The sequence below is a fragment of the Octopus sinensis genome, linkage group LG13, assembly GCF_006345805.1.
Source record: "Octopus sinensis linkage group LG13, ASM634580v1, whole genome shotgun sequence".
NCBI lineage: Eukaryota > Metazoa > Mollusca > Cephalopoda > Octopoda > Octopodidae > Octopus > Octopus sinensis.
In genome coordinates, this window is record NC_043009.1 from 37,951,537 (window position 1) to 37,962,587 (window position 11,051).

Genomic DNA, 11,051 nt, shown 5'->3' on the forward strand with positions numbered 1-11,051 from the left:
AGTATTTCAGAGGAAAGAGGTGGCTTTGCACCAGATAATGGGAGATTGAAGTATGATGGAGGAATAAATGAAGTTGTTTTGCTATAGAGGCTACCCACTAAAAATTTTAAGATTTTTAATGAGAGAAAATATTTTTCAGTGTATGTGTGTGCACATAGTATTTAATAAGCACATCCATTGCTGACAGGTCATCAAAGGTATAACATGTGTGTGTGTGTGTGTGTGTTTGTTATTAGATGATAAAACAAATGGTTTATACCTGGTGGCTTACTGGTAAAGGACAGTCACTTTCAAGTGTTCATTATGCATTTGGTTAATGGAAGATGGAAGATACGAGAATTTTTATTTATCATCACAGTTGCTTTGAACCATCTAGCAATTGTAGTGATTAATAAAAATCCTCGTATCTTCCATCTTCTGACTCTCATTAACCATGTATGTATGTACATAAAATATATTTACATACCTTAACCAACACCACATAAGTTTCTAGATGGAAGTTGGAATTATGAAAATTTAAAGGTAAGAAAATTATTAATGAAAGTGGTAAATTGTTCATGGAGAAAATATGTTAATCACAATGATTACTTTAGTGAAAAGGCTTTCAGAAAAAGACTCAAACAAAATGATAAACAGAAAGTTGAAGGGAGCTATTTACGCAAATTCTGGCTTTGATTTTAAAGCAAAATCCAGATATATTAATCCAGGAATATTTTCCGTAGAGATTTTTTGGAACATTAGTATAAACATTAGTGTTTATTTATTTCAGTATGGAAAACATCAGCAGAAACGATTTTAGTTTGAATCAAATGAATCTGTGTATATGAGCATCTTAGTGCAAATGGATGAACAGATATGATTCTCTGATGTACGATAGTGAAAAGATGGAACAGAAAATGGGATGTACCATGCTGAAAATGTATGTAAATTTTAATATATTGAGGTAAATTATTCTAAAAGTAGTGCTTACGAGTAATAGTTTGTATAGTTAAACAAATTTTCAAACAGAATTCAGAAATACATCATAAACTGTCGTAATACACTTGAATTTAACATTCATACTCTTTAGAAAAACCCAGCTTTATTGCATGTGTACATATTCTCTCATAAAACGAAGAAATAATATGAATAAAATAGACATTTTTCTAGTGCTTTATGACATTTATGCAATACACATGCTATGGGAATGTACATATATTATGGAAGAATAGCATAAAACTAGCTTCACCGAAACATCTGGCAATGAACACAATCAATAAGTGAAAGTTAAATTCCAAAATCCCACTTTAATAATAATAATAATAATAATAATAATAATAATAATAATAATGATAATAATTCTTTCTTATTTTGGCAAAAGTCCAGCAATTTTTGAGGGGTGGGGAAATTGATGACATCAACCCCAGTGTTTGACTGGTACTTATTTCATCCACCCTGAATGGATGAAAGCAAAGTCAAGCTTGGTGGAATTCCAATTGGGAACATAAAGACGGATGAAATGCTGCTAAGTGTTTTGCCTGATATGCTAACAACTCTGCTAACTCACCGCCTTAATAATAATAATAATAATAATAATAATAACAATAATGGTTTCAAATTTTGGTCCAAAGCTGGCAAGTTTGGAGGAGGGGTTAAGTCAATTACATTGACCCCAGTGCTCAGCTGGTACTTGTTTTATTGACCCTGAAAGTATGAAGTCGACCTCAATGAAATTTGAAATCAGAATGTAAAGACAGATGAATAATAATAATAAGAATAATAATGATTTCTATTATTGGCCATAAATGCCCAAGATATGGAGGACAATATCAAAGGACAAGTTACAACACAAAAAAAACAACAACAATAATAATAAGAAATACAGAAAAAAAAAATAGCAAGAGTAAGCCAATCCAATTTTCTTAAAACACCACTAATCCACTGTCTCAAATTGTTATTTCTTTTCTTTCTTGACCCTGAAAGGATGAAAGCCAAAGTTGACCCCGGCAGTGTTTGAACTCAGATCAAACAGAAACAAATATTATGTTGCATCCAACGCTCTAATGACTTTGCCAATTCACAGGAAACATTAAATCAAGTAACCTGACGAAAAGATGAAAAGTATTTTTGTTTGTTGTCTGTCACCGCAACAGACGTCTAGTAGACACTAATAAACCTTTGTGAGTAGCAGCAAAATAGTGAAGTCACCATCATTGTTGTAATAGAATTTTTTTTTTCCCCCATTCTTGTTGATACTAGACAACACGCCTATAAACCACGAGCCAATTACCACTGCAGGTGTTCTATAATATATTTAGGTCATACACTTAATTCTACATGCCTCACTTAATCTCGCTAAATCATTAAATCATATAAGAATGTGACCAATCTGACCCCACATAGACAGGGACCTTCTTTTACAGGAGCCGATTTATCTTGTCTGCTTAATATTGTTGAAATTGGAGCTAATCTTTAGTTTTCGGAGTCACTTTAGAGATATTTAGAAATGTTCATATTTTTTTCTTTCTAAATATGGAGGACAACAAAATCAAAGCAACAAGTTACCTGTATGGAAGTGCCAACATATTTTATTAACATTTTTTGATAATTTTTAATTAGATGTTTCTAAATTTGTTGGATCAAACCCTTTGGCAAGTACCAAGAGCAAAAATATTTTTTTTAATTTTAAGATTTTATCATTAAAATTTTCCTTTTCTACATATTAGACAAAAAAATTAAAAAGAAAAGCATTCTGCTTCTATGACCATATTTGTGAAAATTTCCAAGTTTTTAGACCATCATTGTGCAAGTCAACATAGCTTTTAGACTATTGTATTGGGCAAGTCTTCATAATATTTAGACCATCATGGCTATTCATACAAATTGTATTTGATTAAGATATAAAATACCAATAACTGATAACTGCCTTCAAAACACCTTTTGAGAATCTGCCTCCTGTTACTAACCATTGCTTCAACATTCACATCATTTCCATATATATATATACTTGTGTGTGTGTGTGTGTGTGTGTGTGTGTGTGTATGTGTGTGTGTGTGTGTGTGTGTATGTGTGTGTGTGTGTATGTGTGTGTGTGTGTGGGATTCTTTCAGTAGTTTTTATCTTTATCCACTCACAAGGCTTTTGTTATTCTGGGGCTACAGCAGAAAACATGAGCCAAAGGTGCTATGCAGTAGAACTGAACCTGAAACTGTCTGGTGAACTGTTGAATAGGGAATATCTGGGTGAGAATAAGGAGCAAAAAAAAAAAATGTGAATGTTAAGCTTGTATTCAAGCAGTTTCATGGCTGAGATGAAAATATGGGTAGAGACAAAAATCCAGAGGAATGTGTTGATGTGTGATCAAAAGATTAACTATCAGATTGATGGCAATTAATACTAATTCTTTTCTGTTTTCTAGAATGTAAGTGATTGTATGTGTACATATATATGATTCAAACTTGTACAAAAAAACAACAACAACAAGTAAAGAAACAATAAACAAGGTGCATTAGTTTGATGGTCAGGAGAAATGGAAGATTTGTTGATGTTTTGAACCTAAGCTCTTCTACAGATAGGAATGAGAAAAGAAAATAAATGGAGAAAGGAAAAATAAATTAGTCTGAATTAACAGTTGCACATATTGAATCGACTGGAAGGAATATATATATATATATATATATATATATATATATATATATATATATATATCCACATATATTTACAGTCAACAATTTTCTCATATTTGTTCAAGTATTTTCAGAACTTGAAAAAGAAAGCCAACCTTTGTAATACAGACTTGAATATTTATGAAAGTTTAGAGATAAGGCACAGCAATTATACAGAACCATGATGGTTTTCTGGTGCACACTATTCCTGTGTGTAAGGTGTGTGGGATTGTGTATGTTTTCTTAGGATTTGTGCTTTGGCGAGTTGCTTTTGCAGAATGTCTACAGAGGATGTGCATGCCCAGTGGGTGGTGTTATTATTGTGGGTGCAACCTTCTGCTCAGAGTGCAGGCGAGTGACTCATGTAGCCAGGTAACAGAAGGTAGATTGCTAATGCAGAAGATTCTGAAGTGTACACAAAGAAGATGACAGGAACCCTTTGGAACACCTGGCGTTATATACCAAAAGCTGTGGTTAGCAGCATCAAAGCATGTTACAATGCTATCAGTTAGTTAATTAGTAGTGAAGCCTGTTTCTGCTACCAGACTAATTCCCTTACACTAGGGGTTAATAGCTTCTATTACTAACTTATATATTTATATTGTGAAGATTATTTGATTTGAAACTAAAAATCTACATTTCAAATCTTTTGCAGATCTTTTGGTTGGACAGAGAACCAAGTTCTCTAGGACTTCAATTTTGAACTTCTTTTTCCTAATGACTAAGGAATAGAAGTGGGATGGATTAAGCATTCACTCTATCTTTTTAAAATTTAAGTTGGGAGGAAATAAAGTGCTCATAAAACACTACAAGGCCTTTGAGAATTTGGGGAGGGAGAGAGGGATGAAAGTACCTTTGAACTGGAAATCTGATCTGCATGCTTGCAACAGAGCAAACTGCACGAAAGGCATCCAAGAATCTAAAAAGTTGTTGGTGTTGGTGTTAGGAAGGGCATTCAGCTATAAAAATCATGCCAAAACAAACACAGAAGACTGGTGCGATCGCCTGTCAGGTCAAACTGTTCAACCCATGCCAGCATGGAAGGCAAACATTAAAATCATCCTTTCTATTATAGGCACAAGGCCTGACATTTTGGGGAGGGGGATAGTTGACTACATCGACCCCAGTATGCAACTGGTACTTAATTTATCAACCCTGAAAGGATAGTTGACTACATTGACCCCAGTATGCAACTGGTACTTAATTTATCAACCCTGAAAGAATAGTTGATTACATCAACCCCAGTATGCAACTGGTACTTAATTTATCAACCCTGAAAGGATAGTTGATTACATTGACCCCAATATGCAACTGGTACTTAATTTATCAACTCTGAAAGGATAGTTGATTACATTGACCCCAGTATGCAACTGGTACTTAATTCATCAACCCTGAAAGGATAGTTTACTACATTGACCCCAGTATGCAACTGGTACTTAATTTATTAACCCTGATAGGATGAAAGGTAAAGTCAACCTCAACGGAATTTGAATGTAGTGGTAGATGAAATACTGCTAAGCATTTCGCCCAGCAGGCTAATAATTCTGCCAGCTTGCCGCCTTCAGACCATTAAATAATGATGATGATGATCTAACACATTTCCATTGCCTGTTTTAGTTTGGGTTATAGACTTGTTGTATCTAAGCCATATTGGTAAATCTTAGGGAGCACAGGAATCTCTTGAATTTTGCAACAGCTATGAATATACTTGTGTGATGTGTGTGTATATACATATGTATGTGTACACATGTGCGCACACACACACACACACACACAAACACACACACACACACACACCACACACACACCACACGTGTAAATTTACATTATACTCTGAGCAAAATTATAACATGGAAATCATTTCTCAGAGAATATGCATAAATATGAAAAATTATGTTTTACTGAGACAACAGAGAAATGGGCTTGTGTTAAGAGAGCGAAAAACCCAAGTTAGGAGAAATTGAAAATTTATGCAATATGCCTTAAAAGGAACCAGTGAAAAAAAAAAAGCATTATTAAGAGCTAATTACAGCATGGGTTTGCATTCTGAGTTCTTGTACTCTGAGTTCAAATCCCACTGAATCAACTCATTCTTTTATCCTTTAATGAGTCTAGTACTGTGGTCAGGACCTCTCTCTGTCTCATTTTTTCTCTGTCTCTTTTTTCTTTGCCTTTCTTTCTCTCTCTCTGAAAGTAATTGGTTGTGCTCAGGTCAGGAGTGTTAGTTGGCCTTTGCCATGTTTGAAATGCCCACGAAAGGAAAGAACAGAGGGAGGGAAGTAGGGAGGAAGGAAGGAATTTCAGCGTGATGTCAACAGAAGAAATATGGGTTCAATTCTTGTAAGGGAAGCACAACTTAATGACTTTCCTGTTGACTTTGTAACAGACGGTCTTAAGAAATAGAAGCACATAACAGAAAATATTAAAGACCAATTTTCTAAGTGAAAACAAAAACAAAGCATAAAAAAAACAAAGGAAATAAACAAAAAACAAAATTCAAGGTAATAAAGAAACAATTTTCTCTTTTAAATAACTACTTTGGTTTACAATATATTTTCTCAGATCTGCTGTGTATATTTGTGTCTGTGGTGTTTATTATTATTATCATCATCATTATTATTATTACCATCATTATCATCATTATCGTCATCATCTATACAATGTGTGTTGTTTCAAAATTAATATAATAGTCAGTGAAAAAACAAAAACAAAACTATTTTGTTCTTTTGGTTGCTCAAAGAGTTAGAAGTAAAAGGTTGGTAGATGTCTACAAAATCAATAAAGTTTTTGCTATCACATGTAGAAAGCTTAAAATATCTGGTCTGAATTATGAAGGTACTGAAAGATATATGTTGAAACATGCCAACTCCTTCATGAATAACTGTGATACAACTGTGTTCCTAGTGTCATGCAAATTCTAAGCAAGGATTGCTTGAACCCTTAATCATTTAAACTGACCACAGGTGACATGTAAAAGTACCATCCGTTCGTAGCCGTTCGCCAGCCCTGTCTGGCCCCCGTGTAGGTGGCACGTAAAAGCACCATGCGTTCGTGTTCGTTGCCAGCCTGGCCTGGCCCCCGTGCCGGTGACACGTAAAAGTACCATCCGTTTGTGGCCGTTTGCCAGCTCTGTCTGGCCCCCGTGCCGGTGACACGTAAAAGCACCATCCGTTCGTGGCCGTTTGCCAGCTCTGTCTGGCCCCCGTGCCGGTGACACGTAAAAGCACCATCCGTTCGTGGCCGTTTGCCAGCCCTGTCTGGCCCCCATGTTGGTGACATGTAAAAGCACCATCCATTCGTGTCCGTTGCCAGCCTCGCCTGGCCCCGTGCCGGTGACACGTAAAAGCACCATCCGTTCGTGGCCGTTTGCCAGCTCTGTCTGGCACCTGTGCAGGTGGCACGTAAAAAGCACCCACTACACTCACGGAGTGGTTGGCATTAGGAAGGACATCCAGCCGTAGAAACACTGCCAGATCTGACTGGGCCTGATGAAGCCTTCCAGCTTCACAGACCCCAGTTGAACCGTCCAACCCATGCTAGCATGGAGAACGGACGCTAAATGATGATGATGATGATGATGATAGATACCCCAAATATTTTATCTGTTTCATGTTCAAACTGGCCAGACATTGTCTCTTGTAGCTACCCTAAAATTTCATTCTAAAAAATAAATAATCACACTATCAAAATCTTGAAGTTACATGATAATGCTTGATTAATTTAAGACAAGACAATGTGAATATATAAGCATGGCATTTGACAGAGTAATCTGAATGCTAAAGGTTTAAGGGAACAATTGTATGTGAGATATCAAGCCACGTTCTAGAATATGATATAATATAAGAGCCTTTACAGAGTTGCTTAGCTTGCTAGATATAGCAACCAAATCTACTTAAAATCACACTTTATTATTTTAGTGCAAGAGACATGTTGGAAACTGCAGTCTGTGTTATAGAAAACGACATTAGTCATGACTGGAATAATGTTCTAGAATATTCAGAGCTGCCTTCTACCCTATGATACGATGTGGGAGCCTCTACAGAACTGGTTCTCAACCAGGGTTCATACAACCCTTGGGGCTCCATGTAAGATTTTATTGTTAAAATCTATCTGCAGTAACTTGCTTATACTCCAACAATACACAAAATATTAAAATTTTTTTTTATATGTAACTCTTAATAATATTTAATCATAAAAATATAAGATTTTTTAAACACTAAATGGCTGAGAGGGTCCACTCAAATAAAATAGGAATCAAAAGAGTCCTTAGATAAAAAATGGTCTATAGAGTTACTTAGCTTGCTAGAAATAGCAGCCAAATCTCTTTCAAATTGGTCTTTTCAATCTTAGAGAAAGGAAACATTGGAAAGCATTGCTGCTCCCAATATCGCTGATTTTATAATATGATACAATGTAAGAATGTCTATGGAGTTGCTTAGCTTGCTAAAAATAGCAGCCGTATCTTTCTTCAAATCACACTACTATTTTAGAAGAGGAAGAGACAAGTAGGAAATTACACTATGGTATAGAAAATAGTGTTGTTGGTCATGATTGGAATAACCTTTTGATCAGACATCTGTCTGTTCTATCAGAAGTGACTGAGGGCAAAAACAACAACAGCAACAATTGTAATACAAAAATCAATGATTGACAAAAAAAGATAGCAATCTTATTTATTTTATTTTCTGAGCTATTCAAAAATTAAATAGTATAGCCCGAGTTATTTCATTGTACGTGAACTCATTAACGAAATAATGCTACACAGATTAGGGAGGCATTTAATTAGTAGAAAACAAACAACCAAAGTAGCAACCAAAGAAAACACAGTACCAAATAAGTGGTCTTTTATTATTATCATTATTTTTTTCACCAATAACTTGAAGCAAATATGTATGTATGTATATAGATGTATGAACAGATACACACACATACACAATTCACACAGATGTATGTGTATATGTATATGAACAGACATATATATATATATATATATATATATTTATGTATGTATGTATGTGTATATATATATATATATATAGATTTCTTGTCTGTCTAATTTGCTTCAAACCAATGTGTAATCATCATAAATTTCATCTGGAGAGCATTGATTATTGCAACGGTTACGACAACCCGAGGAGCTAGACTGTTATGGGTCGAATGAATGGAGTTAATAAGAAATTCATTTTGAATCTTTTCTTTTCAATTTAAAGTAACTGAACCAATAAGTGCTTTTTATCCACTTCGATGCTTTGCTTCAACAAAAGAAGAAAGCAATATAATTTAGTAATATTATGTAGACATTATAAAAGCGTTGATGACCTTTCACTAAGTTGTTTCTTCACTTTTTGATGTCTTATAGCCATTCTATACCTTGATAAAAAATTCTTAATATGCAAACGTATAGCTAAATGGTCAGAAGGTTTTGCTTCTTAAACCCTTTTGTTAACATATTTTTGGTGAAATACACTGCCTATGTTTCAAATAGTTTTGAAAATAAAGAAGAATTTAGTAAAATTATTTGGTCATTATTAGTTGATGTATGGCTAAATGGTCAGAAGATTTTGCTTCTTAAAACCTTTTTGTTAAAGTATTTTTGGTGAAATACACTGTGTTTCAAGTAGTTTTGAAAATAAAGAATTTAGCAAAATAATTTTGTCATTACTAAGCTGGTGTTTGGAACATAAATTAACAGGAAATTTTGATGGAATGTTTTAATTTCAACCACTTTAAAATTTTTGTTCCCATATTTCTGTTGAAATACACTGGCATTGTTTCAATCAATTTTGAAAATAAAGAATTTAGTAAAATAATTTGGTCATTATTTAAGCTGCTGTTTTGAACATAAATTTACACGAAATTTTTATGGAAGGTTCTAATTTAGTTAACATTCAAATAAATTTCTGCCATAGAACCAAGGCCAGTCTCAGACTGTTTGGTTCAAAAAAGTTTAACAAGGTAAAGGTATTGACTGCAAGTCTACAGCATGGTAAATTTGGCAAGTATCTTCTCCTATAGTTCTGAGTTGATTAAAACCACAAGAGTGAAATTCTGGTCAACAATAACCATAAGAGAAAACCTGGTTTATGGACTGTATGATGTGAAAACCTAACTTTGCTTTCTTTCACCCTCAGTTTCATGCTGATTCCGCCCGAGGATTCCTGTATGAGGAATACACAGCCACAAGCACTATCATTCAGTAACTAGGTAGAGAGGGTCAGTTGATCGAACAACTAGGTCATTCATTTACTGAAACCAATATGAGATCTATCAGACAATATTTTAGTTTATTTTTGTTTTGGTCTTCAAGGGAAGGTAGTTTTGTTTGTTTTTTAGTTTTAGTCAAAGCGAATGGCAATGCCCACAGCCCTTTTACAGGGTTTCCAAGACTGGAAAGATTGAAAGGAAAAGAAGCAGAAGAGGACGATATGGATGTGAAGTTTGACAAACTGGTTAGAAGAAAGAGGTATTAAACAGCAGGAAGTAGAACTGTTACAAAGAACAAAGAATTGTGGCAGGACATGATCACTTCTATCCTACATTGAGGACATGGAACCAAAAGAAAGAAAGAAATTCACTACTTGCTTGCTTAAAAGAAACTATGATTTTTCTGGAGATGGGAACCTGGTATCTCGTCTTGCCTTGATCCTTTCTGATGGAGTGATAGCAACACCATCACGACAAAGCATTTTGAGCATCTTTACCTCTAGTAAAACCCATCACTCTCCAGGTCTGATCACTGCGAAGATTTTTTAAATATGATTTTGCCCAAACAAGGCTTGAGACCACTGTAGTATAAGGGGCTACAAAGAAGGAAAGATGGAACCTACAAATTCCAAAAAATTAGCAGAAAGTTTAAAGGATTGAATATCAGAATGCAGAAGAAAACCAGATGAGATGACAGTAATGAGTTCCAGACAGTGACAGTTTTAGGGAAAAAAGCTATTGGAATAGAAGAACTTATGACTAACAGGAAATCCAACAGAGAAACAATATGCCTAGGAAGAGAAGCGGGTAACATATTTAACTCTCTAGCATTTAAACTGGCTATATCTGGCCAAAATACTCTGTTTTATGTTCAAACAAAGCAAATCCATCCTTTCCCATCTAGCCTACAATATCATTCTAAGAATAAAACAATCATAGGCACAGGAGTGGCTGTGTGGTAAGTAGCTTGCTTACCAATCACATGGTTCTGGGTTCAGTCCCACTGCGTGGCACCTTGGGAAAGTGTCTTCTACTATAGCCTCGGGCCGACCGAAGTCTTGTGAGTGGATTTTGTAGATGGAAACTGAAAGAAGCCCGTCGTATATATGTATGTATGTGTGTGTATATGTTTGTCCCCCAACATCTTGACAACCGATGCTGGTGTGTTTGCGTCCCTGTAACTTAGAGGTTCGACAAAAGAGA

General features: G+C 34.9%; 1 protein-coding gene across 1 annotated transcript in view; it reads right to left on the reverse strand.

Annotated features, from left to right (window-relative positions):
- Nucleotides 1-11,051, reverse strand: part of LOC115218254 (cadherin-related tumor suppressor-like) — a 339,745-nt gene that overhangs the window by 158,658 nt on the left and 170,036 nt on the right.